This window comes from Triticum dicoccoides, chromosome 4B, assembly GCF_002162155.2.
Source record: "Triticum dicoccoides isolate Atlit2015 ecotype Zavitan chromosome 4B, WEW_v2.0, whole genome shotgun sequence".
Classification (NCBI taxonomy): Eukaryota; Viridiplantae; Streptophyta; class Magnoliopsida; order Poales; family Poaceae; genus Triticum; species Triticum dicoccoides.
Window position 1 is genome coordinate 193,020,829 of NC_041387.1, and position 20,126 is coordinate 193,040,954.

Here is a 20,126-nt window from a genome sequence, read left to right on the forward strand (position 1 = left end):
AAGCAATGCCACAGTCGGGCGTCTGAGCGACACCACATAAAGGGCTCTAAAAGAAATGCCACAGTCGGGCGTCTGAGCGACACCACATAAAGGGCTTTAAAAGAAATGCCACAGTCGGGCGTCTGAGCGACACCACATAAAGGGCTTTAAAAGAAATGCCACAGTCGGGCGTCTGAGCGACACCACATAAAGGGCTTTAAAAGAAATGCCACAGTCGGGTGTCTGAGCGACACCACATAAAGGGCTTTAAAATAAACAATCATAGTGAATATCCCGGAGGTAGAACCATCCCAGAGATACTCGATAATAACAATAATATCACGGGTTAGTCAACAACAATAATAATCATAGTTATCACAAGTCACGAGTAGTAATTCCATTCCTGGTTAACAGTTTCACCTCCGAAGACCGACACTAAGACCGACACTTGACCCATCCCAGACTGTAATCCTTAACCTTGGACGCGGCTATTCGAATAGGTTTAATCTCTGCAGAGGGTGTACTCTTTACCCACGTGTAACGGATTTCTTTAGTCCATCGGGACTAATTCCGTCTATGGTGTTTTTGTTGAAAACACACCTAACTTGCACACACCAGCTTAACTCACACGTGTCTGGAATCACCCACGACACCTGTTAAGCAAACTCTAAGTGGGGAGGCTACAACCTCGCGTAGCATGGGATCAAATTTATATCGCGCGCTCTAAGGGGTGGCCTCCCCTCTCGGTCCCAACCGGAAACACCCATGCCCCCGGACCAGGTGGCCTGCCTACCAGCTACAACCGGTATCCTCCACCATGGCCTCTCTGTACGGTGTGTGCTAGAAAGAGGTTGACAACTTACTGAACCGTACTCTACTTGCTGTAGAGACGAGTGGTAGTACGAAACAAGTATGGGGTTACTGGCACAAGACTCGATCTACGGTCGACTCAGGAGGTTTAAGTATTCCCTGCATGATTAGTATAACGAACATATTTCATCCAACAGAGTCACCGCTCATATCACCTTGCCATGCCATACCAGACATAACCATCCCGACGGAGACCGGCGACAAACTCATGCCTACCCAAGGCAGAGGTTTTCCCGGGTTCCCGCCGGTATGCATGCAAGGCACATGAGGGTGATTATCATCACAAGTGTGTCCATTTCCAACAGCATGGAAATCAATAACATGCACCCATGCATATGATCATATCACATGAAATAACAAGTTTCTCCAAAGTGAGGTGATGTTATGAACGTGTCATCGAACACACAAAAATGATAGGCTGGGGTTCAGAATGCTTGCCTTCAATGTGTGGAAAGGCAGGGTGCACTCCAAAACTTGAAACTATTCTCCTCTCTTCAAAAATCCTATTTTAGCAATATAAAAGAATTAACACACAAAATAAAAACAGCACCAAAAGTTGTTCTGAATTTTTTTCAAATAAACCTTAAAATAAACTAGGTGAAATTCGAGAGAGGTAGGAAAAAGAATCATTTCATTTGGAGTTGTATTTAAAAAGTTATAGCCAGTCAAAGTTCTGGTCAAAATGTGTTATTTAAATAAAACAGAAAAGAAAACGTTTCAGAGGGGAATACGCTTTCGGAGCAGGGAAAACGTACTGCGGGGATTACGCCTTCACTTAATCCCACGTGGACAGGCACGGGGTCGCTGACAGTGGGTCCAGAGAGTCCCACTAGTCAGGTTTGACTAGTCTCTCTTTTCCCCTCCTTCCCCTGTCCCGAGCGGAGGCAGAGCTCAGGCGATCGTCACCGGCGACTGGCAGCTCTTCGCCGGGCCCCGAGGGCGGGGATGGATGCGCCACTCCAGTGCGGTCCTCCCGGTGGTTGCCAGGCTGGTGGGGACGGAGGGAGCTGCCGGCGGCGAGCTTCGCGGCGGAGGAGGCTTCGGGGGCGGAGTGAAAATTCTCCCGCAGTGAGCCCCGATCGAAATCGAGTAGAGGGAAAGGTTCACGGGAGGATGAGGAAGCTTTTGGTGGAGAGAACGGAGAGGGGGAGGCCCTGGTGGTGCCGAATTGGCCAGGGCAGTGGTGGCGGCCGCAGTTGCCGGAGGTGGGGAAGAAGACCTCCCCGGGTCGATTGGCTGCCATAGGAGAACTAGGGGAGCATTCTAAGGTTGCCTGTGTGCTTGGGGAAGCTCGGGGGCCTCCTTTTATAGCTCGTCGAGGTCGGTTCCGCGGCGGCCGGATAAGCTCTCCGGCGAACCGTCTTTCTGTAGCTTGCAGGGCAACATGGCGTGGCTGGGGATGATGGCAGGAGCTAGCGGACGAGTGGGCACTGCTCCAAGGGCGAGCTGGCGAGCGGAGGTGGCTTTGGCGGCGCCGATCGTGGCAGAGGCGCGCTGCGGACGCCAGGGTGCCGCCAAAAATGCCCTGGCGGCGGTGCTGTAGCGTGCCAGGGTGGCTTGGCGTGATGCTGCGAGGCGAGGAGTGCGTGGCGAGGTGCTGCCGGGTGGGCCAAAGCCAGGGGGGCCAGCGTGTCGGCTTGGGCGCGGCATCGTGCAATACGCGCGCTCTGGGCGCGTCCAGTGCACGCACGGGACATGCTCGACACAATGCCGCGGCGTGCTACCGGTCGCAGGTGAGGTTGGGGTTTACCAGATCAAGGTTAGGAGCAACTGGGAGTCTAGTGGACATGCTAGTTTGATCAGAGGTGCAAGCTCACAGTGCAATGCCAAAACTCATGTTAAAACTGGTCATGCCTACAGGGTGCTCGATAGAATGCCACATGCACCTAGGCATCTCTTGGGGTAGCCAAAACTTCCAGGTTGGGGTCTCTTCAGATGTACAAGAGGGTGGTGGGGTTAGTTGGTCAAATGCAACAACTTGTTAGTGCAAGTTTTGCAAAACTACATTTCTGGACAGGAAATAAATAGCATTATTTCATGAACCAAAAATGATCCAAAAGGTGCATGCTCCTGGACTTAAGGGTTTAACATGGAGGACTACAAGTAGGAGAAATAATCAAGGGTTAAAGAGCAAGCAAAAATATGGTTGCTGTACAAACCATCAAGTTGGTCCAGAATGAAAATGAGGTTGATTCACTCAAATTTTTTAAAGAACAGCACGAGGTTTTTGCATAATGTGGAATCTTAGGCCATTACCCTCATCCCATAATTTTGGTGGAGGCTTGAAAGAATTATTTAAAGGAGTTGTAGTGCAAAATTGCTCACTGGACCGGAGAACAAAATTTGCTGTAGAGCTCAAAATATTACATAAAATAAAGATGTTTTTGTACAAAAGTGATTTAAAAACATCACATGACATCTCCAAATTTTGGTTGGAAATTTAAGTGAATTTATCAAATGGTTGTAGTTCAAATAAGGCCATTTAACCTTGAAAATCCATTCTTCAAGAAAATAAAGATCAAGCAATTAAATTAGTTAATTAGTTATACTGATAAAAGGAAAGTTTTTCTTGAGAGGTTAAACAAGTCCAATAACATATTTGAAAAGTTTTCTCTTTGGGAAAAACTCATCATAACAGGGAAGGAAATGATTTTAAAAAAAAATCAAAAAGGAGCTCAGATATCCAAAGTTTTAATTCCTGGAAATTTTGTTAATTCATTAAAACAAGGCCAAATTTTTGGGGTGTCACAGTTCGCCTTCCACGACGAGTTCCATCCGAAACGGATGGAAGACGGCGCAGTCGTGGATGGCAATGTCCGGCTTGCTTCTTCGCGACCCGGAGGGCAGCTTGGAGGAGACGGGCGTCTACGGCGACGCGGAGGTCAAAGAGCACACCGGTGCTTTGCTGGAACCGGAGGCCGGCCGGGGGGAGTCGTCGACGTCGGGACGCAGCGCTGGGAATGCCTGAGAATCTTTTGTAGAAAATTCGGTTAAGTAGCAGGTCCACCCATCCACTGGGGGTTTTTAGGGTGTAATGAACTCGGGCTGTGGGCCTTTGCTTGAAACATTTATGTGTAAATGTTGTGAGTGTTTATTTGCTTTTTGCCTTCTGCTTTTTTCGAACTTATTTCATGTGTTGCTCCTCTCTGAAGCTTCCCCCCCGCGAGTCAGACGACCGAGGCTCCGGTCCGTGACAAGGAGTTCGGCTCTTCGAGAGGCGGCCGCAGGAGTTGGGTCCTTAAAAACGTTGACCGCGAGCGAAACACCCATTGGGCCGGCTGGCGGCAATCCGGCTTGGCCGGTTGGTGAGCAGCCGGTCGTGCGGCTAAGTTAGCTAACGAGTGTCGGGCCGGGTTGGTCGACCCGGCGGCTTTGACTTATTGTATGAATCGTAGGGGAACTTTAGCCCGTTGTGCTTGCCCGCCGTCAGCCAGAGCTGGATCTGCGGTTTTAGGGAGAAGTGGGGGGCCGCGACATCCTATCTTATTAGGAATCACTAAGTGAAGCGGCGGGGTGATGATGAAGCTGGCCAGCCCCCGAGCCCCCGGGTCGAGCTTGTCGAGCCGGTGTCCGGGTTCGGTAGTAAAGTGGTGTGAAATATGGACGCAATAAATTGGTCGGCAAAAGGCAGCCCCCGAGTCTCGTTCCGGGACCCCATACTTACAAAAGGCGTTGATACATACATTCATTCGGCTAACTGTAAAACGGACGAAGGAATTCCGCGTTCCACGGCCGGGTCATTTCTTCACGGGCAGTGTCCCTCTTGCGCTTCTTCAATTTGCGTGCGTCGATGAGGTAGTAGGCATTGCGGTCGCGCAAAACCCTACTCACGATGAACGGGCCCTCCCATGGAGAGGACAACTTGTGCTGGCCTGCCTGCTCTTGGACGAGTCGGAGGACAAGGTCGCCTTCGCGGAATGCAAGAGGCTTGATCTTCTTGCTGTGGTAGTGCCTCGGGCCTTGTTGGTAGATAGCCGAGCGGCTAAGTGCCAGAAGGCGCGCCTCGTCGAGTAGGTCGACACCGTCTTCGCGTGCTTCTCTTGCTTCTGCTTTGGTGTACATCATGACGCGCGGCGAGTCGAACTCGACGTCCGTCGGGATGATGGCTTCGGATCCATAGACGAGGAAGAACGGGGTGAACCCGGTTGACCGGTTTGGTGTCGTGCGCAGACTCCAGAGTACCGCGGGCAACTCGTTGAGCCAACTGTCGGGTGAGCGGACAAGTGGCTCGACGAGTCGTGGCTTGATGCCGGACAGGATGAGTCCGTTGGCTCGCTCGACCTGCCCGTTGGACTGCGGATGTCCCACGGAGGCCAGGTCGAGGCGGATGCCAGAGATGGAGCAGTATTGCTCGAGCGCGCCCTTGGCGAAGTTGGTGCCGTTGTCGGTGATGGTGCTGTTCGGCATGCCGTAGCGCACCGCTATGTCCTTGACGAACCGGACGACTGTTGGCCCGTCCAGCTTCTTGATTGGTCTTGCCTCGATCCATTTGGTGAACTTTTCCACTGCCACCAGCAAGTGCGTCATGCCACCTCGAGCGGTTTTGAAGGGTCCCACCATGTCGAGTCCCCAGACCGCGAAGGGCCAGGCGATCGGGATGGTGCGGAGTGCTGACGCCGGCTGGTGGCTGCATTTGCTGAAGCGTTGGCATCCTTCACACTTGAGGACAAGCGACTCGGCGTCTTCGAGGGTCATTGGCCAGTAGAAGTCGTGGAGGAATGCCTTGGCCACGAGGGATTGAGATGCGGCGTGGTGCCCGCACTCGCCCTGCTGAATGTCGAGGATGTCGATGCCGCGGTCCTGCTCGACGCAGCGCTGGAACACGCCGGTAGAGCTGCGTTTGACGAGCTCATTGTTAATGATGGTGTAGGCAGACGCCCGGCGCTGAACTTGCCGAGCCTCGGTCTCGTCCATGGGGAGAACCCCGTTCTCCAGCCATTCTGATATCGGTAGGGCCCAAGATGGGGCCGTGATGGCGGTGAAGACGGCCACCTGGGTGGGTTCCGAGTAGGCGGCTCCTGGGCCGGGTTGAGCAGCCCCCGGGTTGGTGACGGAGACGGCCGGGTCCGGGGTGATGGTGGCCGGGTTGGGCTGAGCAGCCCCCGGGCTGGGTTGAGCAGCCCCCGGGCCGGGTTCAGCAGTCCCCGGGCCGGCTTGCGGCACGGCCGGGTCTTTTGGGACGTGGATGGATTCGGAGTCTGGCGACGGCTTGACGGACGGCTTGCGCAGGTGCTCGAGGGAGACACCAGACGGGATGGCTTGACGTGATGAGGTGATCTTGGCGAGCGTGTCGGCTGCCTCATTCTCCACACGCGGGACGTGGAGGAACTCGCAGCCACCAAAGGATCCGGACAGCTTCCGGATGAGGAAGCGATAGCTTGCCATGTTGGAGTCGCGGGCGTCCCACTCACTGGAGCACTGCTGTACCACCAAGTCTGAGTCGCCGTAGCACAGGATGTGCCGGATGCCAAGTTCCTTGGCAAGCCGGAGGCCGTGCAGAAGGGCTTCGTATTCGGCGACGTTGTTGGAGGCGGTGAAGTGGATCTAGAGCACGTAGCGGAGTCGGTCACCCTTCGGAGATGACAATACGATGTCGGCTCCTAAGCCGAGTCGTATCTTGGACCCGTTGAAGTGCATGCGCCAATGCGTCAAGTCAGGAGGCGGCGGCAGGTACTGTGTCTCAGTCCAGTCGACGAGGAAATCGGCCAGGGCCTGAGACTTGATCATGGTGCGGGGATCGTAGAGGATGGTGTGGCCGGCTAGCTGGATCGCCCACATGGCGACCTGGTCGGAGGCGTCCCGGCACCCGATGATTTGTCCGACAGGCGCCGTGCTAACGACGGTGACGACATGTTCTTGAAAGTACTGCTTCAGCTTCTTGGCGGTGAGGTACACGCCGTAACACATCTTCTGGTAGTGCAGGTAGTTCTGCTTGGAGGTGGAGAGCACTTCACTCAGGTAGTAGACTGGGCGCTGGACGGCTTGGATCTTGCCCTTCTCCGGTCGCTCGACCACCAGCACCGTGCTGACCGCCCGCGAGGTCGCGGCTATGTAGAGCAACACCGGCTCCTTGTCGGTCGGCGTGGCCAGGACGGATGCGGTGGAGAGCATGCGCTTGAGGTCTTGGAAGGCTTCGTCCGCCTTGCCGTTCCACTCGAACGGGCTTGTTTTCTTCATTAGCTGGTACAGGGGCAGTGCCTTCTCGCCCAGCCGGCTTAGAAACCGGCTGACCGAGGCCAAGCAGCCTGTGAACTTCTGGACATTGCACAATCGGGTTGGCTTGCACATTCGCTCGATGGCCTTGGTCTTCTCCTGGTTCGCCTCGATGCCGCGTTCCGGGACAGGGAAACCGAGCAGCTTTCCGGCTGGGACGCCAAAGACGCACTTTTCCGGGTTGAGCTTGACCTTGTATTCGCGGAGGTTGGCAAATGTTTCCTTCAAATCGTCGAGGAGCGTGAGGTGCTGCTTGGTCTTCACCATGATATCGTCCATGTACACGTGGATGTTCTTGCCGAGTTGCGGTAGCAGGCACTTCTGCATGCAGCGTTGGAAGGTGGCGCCAGCGTTCTTCAACCCGAACGACATGGTGATGTAGCAGTACGCTCCGAAGAGCGTGATGAAGGACGTCTTCAGGGCATCGGCCGAGTCCAGCTTGATCTAGTGATAGCTGGAGTAGGCGTCCAGGAAGGACAGCAGCTCGCACCAGGCGGTCGATTCGATGACTTGGTCGATCCGCGGGAGGGCAAATGGATCCTTGGGACAAGCCTTGTTGAGGCTAGTGTAGTCGATACACATGCGCCAGGTCTTGTTCTTCTTCAGGACGAGGACTGGGTTGGCCAGCCACTCGGGGTGAAACACTTCCATTATGAAGCCGGCCGCCAAGAGCTTGGCGACCTCTTCACCAATGGTTCTTCTCTTCTCTTTGGAAAATCGTCGGAGGGGTTGACGGACAGGCTTGGCGTCCTTGCGGACATGGAGTTTGTGCTCGGCGTACTTCCTTGGGATACCTGGCATGTCTTTGGGGGTCCATGCAAATATATCGCGATTCTCACGGAGGAAGTCGACGAGCTCGCCTTCCTATATGTTGTCGAGGCGGGCGCCTACGACAATGTACTTGCTGCAGCTGGGGTCTTCCGGGTTCAGCTTCACTTTCTGGGTTTCCTTGGAGGGCTTGAAGGCGCCCTCATCGGCCAGGTCCAGGGTCGGGATCGACGCATCGGAAGCCTCGCCGGCCAGGACGATGATCCGGTCGAGCTGGTGCCGCTCCTCGGCAATGACCAGCGACTCGGCCAGCTTGGCGCCGTCTCGGGCGCACTCCAGAGACTTGCGGTAGTCGCCGGTGACGGTAATGAGGCCCTTGGGACCCGGCATCTTCATGTTCAGGTATGCGTAGTGGGGAACCGCCATGAATTTGGCGAGCGCGGGCCGGCCCAGCAGCGCTTGGTACGCGCTGGACAGGTCCACCACCTCGAACCAGATCAGTTCGCGTCGGAAGTGGGTGCTGTCACCAAACAGGATGTCGAGTCGGACCCGGCCAATGGGTGAACAGGAGAGGCGGGGTACGATGCCGTGGAAGACGGTCCGGGTCGGCTCCAGGTCCTCGGCCTTGAGGTCGAGCTTGATCATCGTGTCGCAGTAGAGGATGTTGATGCTGCTGCCACCGTCGATGAGGACTCAGGAGAACTTTTAGGTGCGCCGCGTGACGATGGTAGGGTAGAGGATGAGAGCGTATCCACCCGGACTTGGCATGACTGCCGGGTGATCCTCCCGGGTCCAGGTGATCGGGCGCTCCGATCAATGCATGAACTCCGGCTTGGCTGGGACGACGGTGTTCACCTCCTGCCGAAGGAGGCGCTCGCTGCGCTTTTCATTGCCGAGGCTGGTGAAGACGACGTAGGCCGCGTTCTGGTCCGGGTAGGCGTCGTTCCGCATTGCACCGCCGGCGGGAGGCGGCGGTGGAGGCGGAGGCGGCTGTCCCGCGCCCGGAGCCGGAGCCGGAGCCGGAGGAGGCGGGACGTCGCCCCTCATGATGCGCTTGGTGATGGCGCACTGTTGAAGCATGTGTGTGGAGGGTCTTGCGCCGCTGTGGTGCTTGCGTGGGGCGTCGAGCATCTCTTCAAAGCTCATGGCGGGTTGCCATGCCATCTTGCCGGTCTGCCGGCGCTTTACTGCCGGGTCCGCCGCGGGCTTGGCGGCCACGACGAGCCGGTTGTCGTGATGTTGCGCCGGCTGCTCGGCCTTGCGCTTGTTGTTCTGGTGGTGCTGCTGTCAGCTGCCTTCCCCAGCCGGCTTCTGTGGAGGGACCGGCTTCGCCTTCCCAGCCTTGTCCAGCGCCACCTGGATCTTCATGGCGGAGTCGGCGTTGACGTACTTGTCCGCTGTCACCATGAGCGCGGCCATGGTGGCCGGCACAGAGCGTAGAAGCTTGTGCTTGAGGAGGGTGTCGTCTCCGCACCCGCTGACAAAGTATTGGATCGCCTGGACTTCATGGACGCCCTCACAGCTGTTCCGGAGCTCGGTCCAGCGTGCAAGGTACTCACGACCGGTCTCCGCCGGCCCCTGCACGCACATGACGAGCTGGCTGGGGCGACCAGGTCGCTTGTACGTCCCCGTGAAGTTGCGGACAAATGCTTCCTCGAAATCGACCCATGCGTTGATGCTACCCATCGGCAGGCTGTTCAACCATGTGCGAGTCAATCCTTGGAGCATGAGCGGTGCGTAGCGCATGGAGAGACGACGATTGGCACCGGTGATGCCAATGGCCGTGGTGTAGTCGGTGAGCCAGTCTTCTGGCTTCACGGTCCCATTGTACTTTGGGGTGTTGCGGGGAAGCACGAACCCCTTGGAGAAGGGCTCCTCCCGGATGCGTGGGCCGAAACACGCTAGCCCGATAGCGCCGCTCTCCTCCACCTCCATGGAGCGAGCGAGCTGATCGAGGCGGTGGCGCGCGTCGGCATTGTCGATGGCGCGCGGGCCGAGTCGGCTGGCAGCCAGACCCCAAGGGGCCGGGTCAGCTGGAGCTGGACACCGGTCGGGCTGGCCGGGTCCGTGCTGGGTCTCCGGGGCGGGCTCGTTGCCCAGAGCGTCGGTGGCGGTGCCGGCCGGGTTGCGTTGGGTCCGGCCTAGGACGGAGTGTGCCTCGCCGGGCGGCGAAGATGCCGTGTGTAGGAGTTCGCCGGGTCTACCAAGGCGGGCGGAGCCGGACCCCGCCGGCTTGGCGAGATGGTTGAGGCGATCCTGCTGGGTGTTGGCGGCACGGAGGAGCTCGCGCATCCGCCCGATGCGCTCCTTGAGCTCCTCGCCCGCGAGTTGGTCGAGGCCGACTGCGGATGCCTCCGCAGCGCGCATGTTCTTGACTGGGGTCTCGTAGAGGGTCCGGCTGGCGCCGCAGGCCCGGCCGATCGCTCCTCCCCCGGCGCGAGTATCGGCGGCCTGGCTTGGCTCGGCCACGGCGGGCGTGAATCCGTGGGCGGCGTCGTGCTCCATCTGAGCAGCTTCCAAGCGGCGTCTGGTGGCGGCCAGCATCTCGGACAGGTCCAGCATTTGCTGGCGCCTGTCCTCGAGCTGGGTTCGGGCTTCAGCGACGTTGGTGGCGTCGATGTCGGTGCTAATGGGGATGCAGAGGCTCTGCATCGCGGCGCGCAGCGGGTCGAACGGCTCCATCCGTGCCGTGGCGGCCGCGTCTTCGGCGGCTCTTCTCGCCTTGCTCGACGAGGAAGAGGCGTCGTCGCCGGTGACGAAGACCTCTACATGGGCGTCCATTGCCCCGACAGCGAATCCGCCGCTGAGAGAAAGCGGGGAGTCAGAGTAGCTGAGCACCCCGTTGGGGTACTCGTTGGCCGCGAGCGCGTTGGAGATGCGCAGCATGGTGAAGGAGGCGGCGAGCGCGCCGATGACGTCGTCCGCCAGAGAAACGGACTCGTCGGAGTAGGAGGGAGGCCCGTCCGAAGCATGCTTCCGACCAGCTCCTCAAACTGCCCCACGGTGGGCGCCAACTGTCGTGGTGGGCGCACGGCAGATGACAAGGGATGGCTAAAGAGAGGAGGAGGCTCGAGGGCACTGGTGGGCTTCGGAGGCGAGGTTGATATGCGCGGGCGCGGGACGCCGGACATACCCAGGTTCGGGGCTCTCTGGAGAGATAACACCCTTAGTCTTGCCGAGTTTAGTTGGACGGTTGATAGTACAATGTCGCTCCTGGAGTTGTTTGGAGGAGGAAGGAGGCTGGCCAAGGCTCCGGCTGCTCCTTCTCCTTGGTGTTGCTATGTAGTGGCTAGTCCTATCTTTCTTGCTCTATCTTGTGTGGCTTTGCATGCCGTGTGTGTCGTATGTCTCTGTTGAATATCTCTCATTCGTCTCATGTCTCTGTAGGCGTGGACTCCTGGGGGGTTTTATAGACCAACCCACCCAGGGTTACAATGGTAATATGTCGAGTCAGTGGGTCCGTATTGTCCGTCCGGGGTACCGGGCTGGGTCCCGCTTGGGGGCTTGTGGTTCGCCGGGTTCCCATAGGTGCGGGCCCTGCGTGCCTAGGGGGACTGTGCGCCTTCTTGTCGTTCATCATGTCGTGGCCGAGTCGAGCCGCGCACAGTGTTCTCCGTCAGGCCGCCGCTTGCTGTCGTCAGCGGTGAGGGCGGGAACATTGTTGCCTTGCCAGCCCTGGTCAGTAGGTAGGTAAGGGGCACTGTTTCCACGCTCTCGCTGACCACGGGCATGGGCGGGGGCACTGTAGTCTTGGTCATCAGTGATTGAGGTCTCGTCCCATCGTACGGCCTGGATGGGACGGGAGCTGACTCGTGGCTGGGTTGCCGTGGACGCCACGGGTGGGCTGGCTTGCTGGGGAAGCCAAGGTTGCGCCGGGTTGAGTTACCTTGCGCCAGCCGCTGCGGCCGGGTTGAGGTACCTCGCCGAGTCGAGGGTTTTGGCCGGGTTGCGCGCCTTGCCGGGTCGAGCGACCCGGCCTGGCGCACGCCAGTTTGCGGGGCGATGCGGGCCCTACTGTTTTTTTCAATAGATCCGGGTTCCGTTGCCTGCCTGGGGTTCATCCCCCCGACAGACGGGTTACTTTGTCTGCTCCTTCAAGTTCCTCAGGGAGGACCCCTGTTCGGAGGAACCGAATGGTGTGTTGTGCCCATGCCAGAGCCTGAGGCTCGACGGCAAGGACTAAAGGCATATCCTCTATCGTGGGAGCAGTTGTCTCTATGTCAAAGGCTTGAGACCCCGCCAGAGCCCGCTGCTCCCCGGCAATCTTGGGGTCCCCGGCAACTTCCTTGCCGGCGGCTCCTCGGAGCTTAGCAGGAAAGTACATGCCGGGGCCGAAATTCCTTCGCTTATTCTGTCCAGCCAAAGGTTTAATGGATGGCTGAGTTAATTGGAGCACAAAGGTCCCTGGTTCCATAGGTAACTTGAGGGCAGCATGTTTTGACAGGTCGTCAACAATGATGTTCTCTGCTCGAGGAACATGCTCTTCTTGCAAACCGCCAAAAACTCTTCCAACTTCCTCACTTCATCTACATAGGCTTCCATCAACGGGCTCTGATAATCTATGTTGACTTGCTTGACGACAAGCTGTGAATCACCTCTGACGATGAGCTTCCTAATTCCGAGGTGTGCTGCGATCCTGAGACCGGCAAGCAGTCCCTCATACTCTCCAGTGTTTTTTGTTGATCTCTCCAACGGAAAGTGCATTTAGACTACGTACTTGAGGCGTTCTCTGGTGGGCACGACAAGTAGCACACCAGCACTGGTGCCTTGTAGCGAGAAAGCCCCATCAACGTACATAATTCAATCATGGCTCGTTTCCTTGCCGGGGAGAGTGGTCTCTTGAATTTCCTCGTCAAGCATTGAGGTCCATTCTGCAATGAACTTTGCCAAGGCTCTACTCTGAATTGTCGAAGTTCTTTCAAACCTGAGACCAAAGCTTGACAGTTCAAACGCCAACTCCACAATCCTTCCAGTTGCATCTGGGTTGTGCAAGATCCGTTGCAACGGGAAGAAAGTGACGACGGTGATCTCATGTACCTATAAATAGTGGCGCAGCTTCCTCGAGGCCATAAGGAGGCCGAAGAGCAACTTCTGCACACCAGAGTATCTTGATCTAGCCCCCTGCAAGAGGGAGCTGTCAAAGTAAACTAGGTGCTGCATCATCTTCTTCTGATGTATCACTTCGTTCTCTTGCGTAGATCCTGCCTTGCCGGCACTAGACTCTGCCGGGGGTCTTGCCTTGCAGGCACCAGACTCTGCCTGGGGTCTTTCCTTGCCGGCACCAGACTCTATTGGGGAAGGCTCCAATTCATCATCTGATGGCCTCGCCGCTGCCGCTGCTTCTTCCTCAACTTCTCTCTGCGCCACTAGTGCAGCACTGACCACTTGATTCATTGCCGCTAGATATAGCAACAACGACTCTTGTGGTTTAGGCGCAACTAGTATTGGCATAGAGGAGAGGTATCTCTTCAAATCTTGCAGAGCTGCCTCCGCTTTTGGAGTCCATTTCATTGGACCTGCCTTTTTCAATATTTTGAAAAAGGGCAGGGCGCACTAAGTAGATTTACAAATGAACCTACTTAGAGCAGCAACACAGCCAGCAAGGCTACACACATCTTTGACTCATCTTGGCGCTCCAATCTGCTCAATCGCCTTGATCTTGTTGGGGTTTGCTTCGATTCCACGCTGAGACACAAAGAACCCAAGAAGTTTGTCGGATGGGACACTGAACACACACATGGGGTTGAGCTTGAGGTTGATCTAGCGCAAATTTGCAAATGTCTCTTCCAAATCTTGCATGAGTGTTGCCTTGTCCTTGGTTTTGACCACTATGTCATCCATATAAGCTTCCATATTTCTATGTAGCTGGGGCTCATAACCAATTTGGACTGCTACGTTGAACCAATGCTTTTCAACCCAAAAGTCATTTGTATAAAACAATACGTACCACATGGGGTGATAAAGGCGGTCTTCTCTTCATCTTCCTCTGTCATGAAGATTTGGTCGTATCCTGAGTAGGCGTCAAGGAACGACAGCAGGTCGCACCCGACAGTGGAGTCCACGATCTGGTCAATGCGCGGCAAAGGGAAAGGATCCTCAGACAGGCTTTATTGATATCTGTATAATCGATGCATAGCCTCCATTTCCCGTTTGCCTTGCGCACCACCACCGGATTGGCCAACCATGTTGGGTGGAGGACTCCTCTGACCAAACCTGCCACTTCCAACTTCCTAATCTCTTCGATGATGAACTCTTGCCACTTCAAAGCTTGCTTCCTGACCTTTTGCTTGACGGGCGGCGCATGAGGACAGACAACAAGGTGGTGCTTGATACGTCTCCAACGTATCTATAATTTTTGATTGTTCCATGCTATTATATTATCTGTTTTGGATGTTTAATAGGCATTTATATGCATTTTATATTATTTTTGGGACTAACCTATTAACGGAGAGCCTAGGGCCATTTTTTGTTTTTTTGCCTATTTTAGAGTTTCATAGAAAAGGAATACCATCCGCGATGATCTTTCTTGGATCAGAAGCAAACTAGGAGACTTGGAGATGAAGTCAGAGACGCAACGAGGCGACCACAAGGGTGGAGGGCCACGAGGAATGAAAATTTCTCAGGTTTTTGACAGATTCTGTTTTTCGCGTGTTGTTTGCTTATTTTGATGAATCTATGGGTAGTATCATGGGGTATGAACCATGGAGAAGTTGGAATACTGTATATATTACACCAATATAAATAAAGAATTAGTTTGCAATAGTACCTTAAAGTGGTGGTTTATTTTCTTATGCTAATGGAGCTCATGAAATTTTCTGTCGAGTTTTGTGTTGTGAAGTTTTCAAGTTTTGGGTAATGATTTGATGGACTATGGATAAGGAGTGGCAAGAGCCCAAGCTTGGGGATGCGCAAGGAACTCCAAGGTAATATTCAAGGACAACCAAAAGCCTAAGCTTGGGGATGCCCCGGAAGGCATCCCCTCTTTCGTGTTCGTCTATCGGTAACTTTACTTGAGGCTATATTTTTATTCACCACATGATATGTGTTTTGCTTGGAGCATCTTGTATGATTTGAGTCTTCGCTTTTTAGTTTACCAAAATCATCATTTGGGAGAGACACACATGAATCGTGATTTATTAGAATACTCTATATGATTTACTTATATCTTTTGAGCTAGGCAATATTGCTCTAGTGCTTCACTTATATCTTTTTGGAGCATGGCGGTGGCTTTATTTTATAGAAATTGTTGAACTCTCATGCTTCACTTATATTATTTTGAGAGTCTTTTAGAATAGCATGGTAATTTGCTTGGGTTATATATTTAGTTCTAATATGATGGGCATCCAAGATGGATATAATAAAAACTTTCATATAAAGTGCATTGAATACTACGAGAAGTTTGATTCTTTATGATTGTTTTGAGATATGAAGATGGTGATATTAGAGTCATGCTAGTGGAGTTGTTGTGAATTTTAGAGATGCTTGCGTTAAAGTTTGTGATTCCCGTAGCATGCACGTATGGTGAACCGTTATGTGATGAAGTTGGAGTATGATTTATTTATTGATTGTCTTCCTTATGAGTGGAGGTCGGGATCGCGCGATGGTTAACTCCTACCAACCCTTCCCCTAGGAGCATGCGCGTAGTACTTTGTTTCGATGACTAATAGATTTTTGAAATAAGTATGTGAGTTCTTTACGACTAATGTTCAGTCAATGGATTATACGCACTCTCGCCCTTCCACCATTGCTAGCCTCTCTTGTGCCGAGCAACTTTAGCCGGTACCATACACCCACCATTACCTTCCTCAAAAAAGCCACCATACCTACCTATTATGGCATTTCGATAGCCATTCCGAGATATATTGCCATGCAACATTCCACCGTTCCATTTGTTATGACACGCTCCATCATTGTCCTATTGCTTTGCATGATCATGTAGTTGACATCGTATTTGTGGCAAAGCCACCGTTCATAATTTTTTCATACATGTCACTCTTGACTCATTGCACATCCCGGTACACCGCCGAAGGCATTCACACAGAGTCATATTTTGTTCTAAGTATTGAGTTGTAGATCTTGTGTTGTAAGTAAATAAAAGTGTGATGATCTTCATTATCACAACATTGTCCCATGTGAGGAAAGGATGATGGAGACTATGATTCCCCCACAAGTCGGCATGAGACTCTGGACGAAAAAAGGAAAAGAGGCCATACAAAAAAGGCCCAAATTAAAAAAATGAGAGAAAAAGAGAGAAGGGGCAATCTTACTATCCTTTTTCCACACTTGTGCTCCAAAGTAGCACCATGATCTTCATGATAGAGAGTCTCCTATTTTGTCACTTCCGTATACTAGTGGGAATTTTTCATTATAGAACTTGGCTTGTATATTACAATGATGGGCTTCCTCAAAATGCCCTAGGTCTTCGTGAGCAAGTGAGAAGCCCAGCTTACCTGGCGCCACGAACCGGCCCAGCTTTGCCCCCCCCCCATCGCTGGCCCAGCTGGTGGCCCAGCCCACCACCGCAAACCCCCTCGCCGCTCGTCGTCTTCCTCTGCCAGTAGGCAGAGGCGAGGCGTGGCGCGCGCCCGAGAGCCCCGACGCCACCTCCTGCTTCGCGGCCCTCCTAGCGACCCCACGACGCCGCCCCACGCTCCCTCTCGCTTTCCCCTCCTCTCCCTGGATCTCACTCTCTCCCCGAGCTCGTCTCTCTCCCTCTCTCTCCCGAACCCGAGCACTATCGCCGCCGCCGACGAACACCACCCCGGCCATCGCCTCCCCCTCGTCCCCTCGAGCAGTCCACGAGCTCCGCCGTGCCGCCCTCGCCCTCCCCGCCGTCACACGCGACCGGAGAAGCCCCGAAGCGCCGCCCCGACGTTCTTCCCCTCCTCGGACCCGCCGATCGCTGTCGCCGAATTCGCCGCCGACAGGACGCCCCCGAGCCCGCTGACCACCTCTCCCTCTCCACGGTGAACTCCTCTTCCTCTCCCCCTAGCCCCGTGTTTGTTCGGTCTCCGTAGCCGCCGTTTCCACCTCACCGGAAACTCCCCACCGCCGACCATGGCGCCGCCGTGGCCAGGGCCACCCCAGCTGGCGCCCGAGCATGCCACCAAGTTCGCCGCCCTCCCAGGAGCCTGCAGCGCCCTTCCGTTTCCCCTCTAGTGCACCGCAGCGTCGAGCCCGAGCTCGCCCGAGCTCCGGCGGCCGCCTAGGTCGCCGCCGGCACCGATTCCGGCCGCCCCGAGCGCAACTGACTCCACCAAGAGCTTCGGCTCGTCCCCAGCTCCTCCTAGATGCCCTCCGCGGCCCATTTGGTCGCCGGAGTGGCCAAAACCACTCTCGCCGCCGCGTCGGGCTCGCCGGCGGCTAAACGCCGGCAGCCGACTTTGACTTTGACCACGGGTGGGCCCCGGTTGACTCTCCTGAGTCAATGACAGGTGGGGCCCAGCCCTGTTAACTATTAGGATTAGTTTTAATTAATTTTAGTTAAGCTAATCACACTGACACGCGGGACCCACTGTCAGGTTTGACCCGGACCATGTCCCGTTGACCACTGACGTCACACTGACGTCAGGCTGACGCAGTAATTGATTTTCTGGATTTATTATAATTCAGGAAATTCCAGAAAATGCCTAAAACTTCAATAAATCATAGAAAATTAACCGTAACTCCAAATTAAATAATTTATATATGAAATATTATCAGAAAAATTCAAGGAATCCATCTGTACCATTTTCATGCATGTTAGAACAACTTATATCTGCTGTTTAGCACAAATCAATTAAAGGGCATTTATTTAATCACATATGGAGTTTGAATTTGAATTTTATATTCAAACCAACTTCATTTAATCTGTTGCTAGTTGCATTAGCCCAAAACACATTCATTTTGCCATGTCATGATCATGCATCATATTGTGCATTGCATTGATTGTGTTCCTTTCTGTGTTGCCGGTATTTGTCCCCTCTCGATAGACGTGATACCGATGACGTGATCGTTGACACTGATGAAGACTCAATGTTATCTTCAGAAGTGCCAGGCAAGCAAAACCCCCTTGTTCATTCCGATAAAATCCCACTCTCTCGCTCCTGCTCTCTTTTACTGCATTAGGACAACATCGATTCATCTGTTACTTGCTGCGGTAGCTGAACCCCTTTATCCTCTGCATGACCTGTCATTCCACAGTAATTAGATGAAACCCACTAGCATGAGTAGGAGTTGTTTGAGCCCTGTTGTGCCTACTCATTCATGCTTGCTTGTCATGCCTGCTACTGCTTAGAGTTGAGTCAGGTCTGATTCATCGGGGATGAATCAGAGGCGTGTGAACATGTCCTACTGTGTGTGAGCTAAGTGTGTGAACACGATTTGGTAAAGGTAGCGGTGAGAGGCCATGTAGGAGTACATGGTGGGTTGTCTCATTGCAGCCGTCCTCAGGAACTGAGTTCTGTGTTTGTGATCCATGATTCAGTTACTACCATACATTGGGCCCTGAAATATGACCCCGCTCGACTTCTTATTCACCCTAGTCCTCTGTCCAGGAGTTGCAAGTAGTTTCTGGTGTTTGTAGCTTACTGGAGGCCGTGGACAGCGCTGACCGTAGGGGTGGGCTGTGATGTGGTAGGTACGTGGCACGGTGTACCGGATGCCCGTTTGGTATCTCGGGAACCCTGTTCACATTGTTTGGGGCTGTGAGCGAAACTCCGGCCGGATCTCCTCATGGATGGAACCCGAATAGGCGATAAACCTGGACTAGAGACTTGAGTGTTTAGGTAGGTCGTGGTCTACACCCACGTCGGCTTTCGCTTGAAGTCTGCCTAGCACATGTCGTGTGCAGACGCTAAGTGGTGGAAACATGTATGAAGAAGTACACCCCTGCAGGGTTAAAATCATCTATTCGAATAGCCGTGTCCGCGGAAAAGGACTTCTGGGTTGCTTATATTAGTTCATAGACAAGTGAAAGTGGATACTCTAAAATACGCAAGATAAGCGTGAGTGCTATGGATGGCGTTCTCGTAGGGAGACGGGAGCGGATCCATAGTGGTGTATTGATATGGTGAATATGTGGACTCGTGTGCGCCACCTCAGAAGAGTCGCTTGCAGTCGTAGTTTAGGATAGCCACCGAGTCAAAGCTGGCTTGCTACAGTCAAACCCCTCCACCCCCTTGTTGATAATGATGCATATGTAGATAGATCTGATGTAAGTCTTGCTGGGTACATTTGTACTCACGTTTGCCTATTTTATGTTTTGCAGAGAGACTTCGGTCTCACTAGTAGTTTCACGTGGACTTCGACATTTAGCTTGTTACCTCAGCTACGATCTTGTGCCCTCGGCAGGATCTGATATATAGTCAGGCTTCTCAGCCTTTTTCATTTATAGATGTCTGTACTCAGACATGATAGCTTCCGCTTGTGCTTTGACTTGTATGCTCTGATTGTTGGGTCGTGAGACCCATGTTTGTAATATCTCGCTCCTCGGAGCCTAATGAATAAATTATTTGTGTCGTAGAGTCATGTTGTGATGCCATGTTGTATTTGCACATATCGAGCATATTGTGTGTATGTTATTGAAATGCTTGGTATGTGTGGGATCTGACCATCTAGTTGTTTATCTTTAGTAGCCTCTCTTACCGGGAAATGTCTCCTAGTGTTTTCCACTGAGCCATGGTAGCTTGCTACTGCTCCAGAACACTTAGGCTGGCCGGCATGTGTCCTTCTTCGTTCCTGTGTCTGTCCCTTCGGGGAAATGTCACGCTTTGAGTACCGGAGTCCTGTTAGCCCGCTACAGCCCGGTTTACCGGAGTCCTACTAGCCCAGTGCTACAGCCCGGACCCACTTGCTGATGACCGACACGTTCGAAGCTGGGTCATGGATGCCTGTCCCTGTAAGTCTGTGCCACTTTGGGTTTACGACTAGTCATGTCAGCCCGGGCTCTTTATCATATGGATGCTAGCGACACTATCATATACGTGAGCCAAAAGGCGCAAACGGTCCCGGGCAAAGGTAAGGCGACACCCGTGGGGATACCGTGCGTGAGGCCGCTAAGTGATATGAGGTGTTACCGGCTAGATCGATGTGACATCGAGTCGGGGTCCTGACAGCGTTGGTATCAGAGCTTGACTGCCTGTAGGATTACCGAGCCAAACTGGTCGAAGTTGAGTCTAGAAATTCTTTAGTTATATAAGGGAGTTGATTGCGGGATGGAACGTAAGGCTCTTTTTACTCCTTATACCTCATGGCTTTCTGATCTGAGTCATCATCTTCTTTCCTACGGGGTTAAGGAACTAGGTCTTCTCATCTTT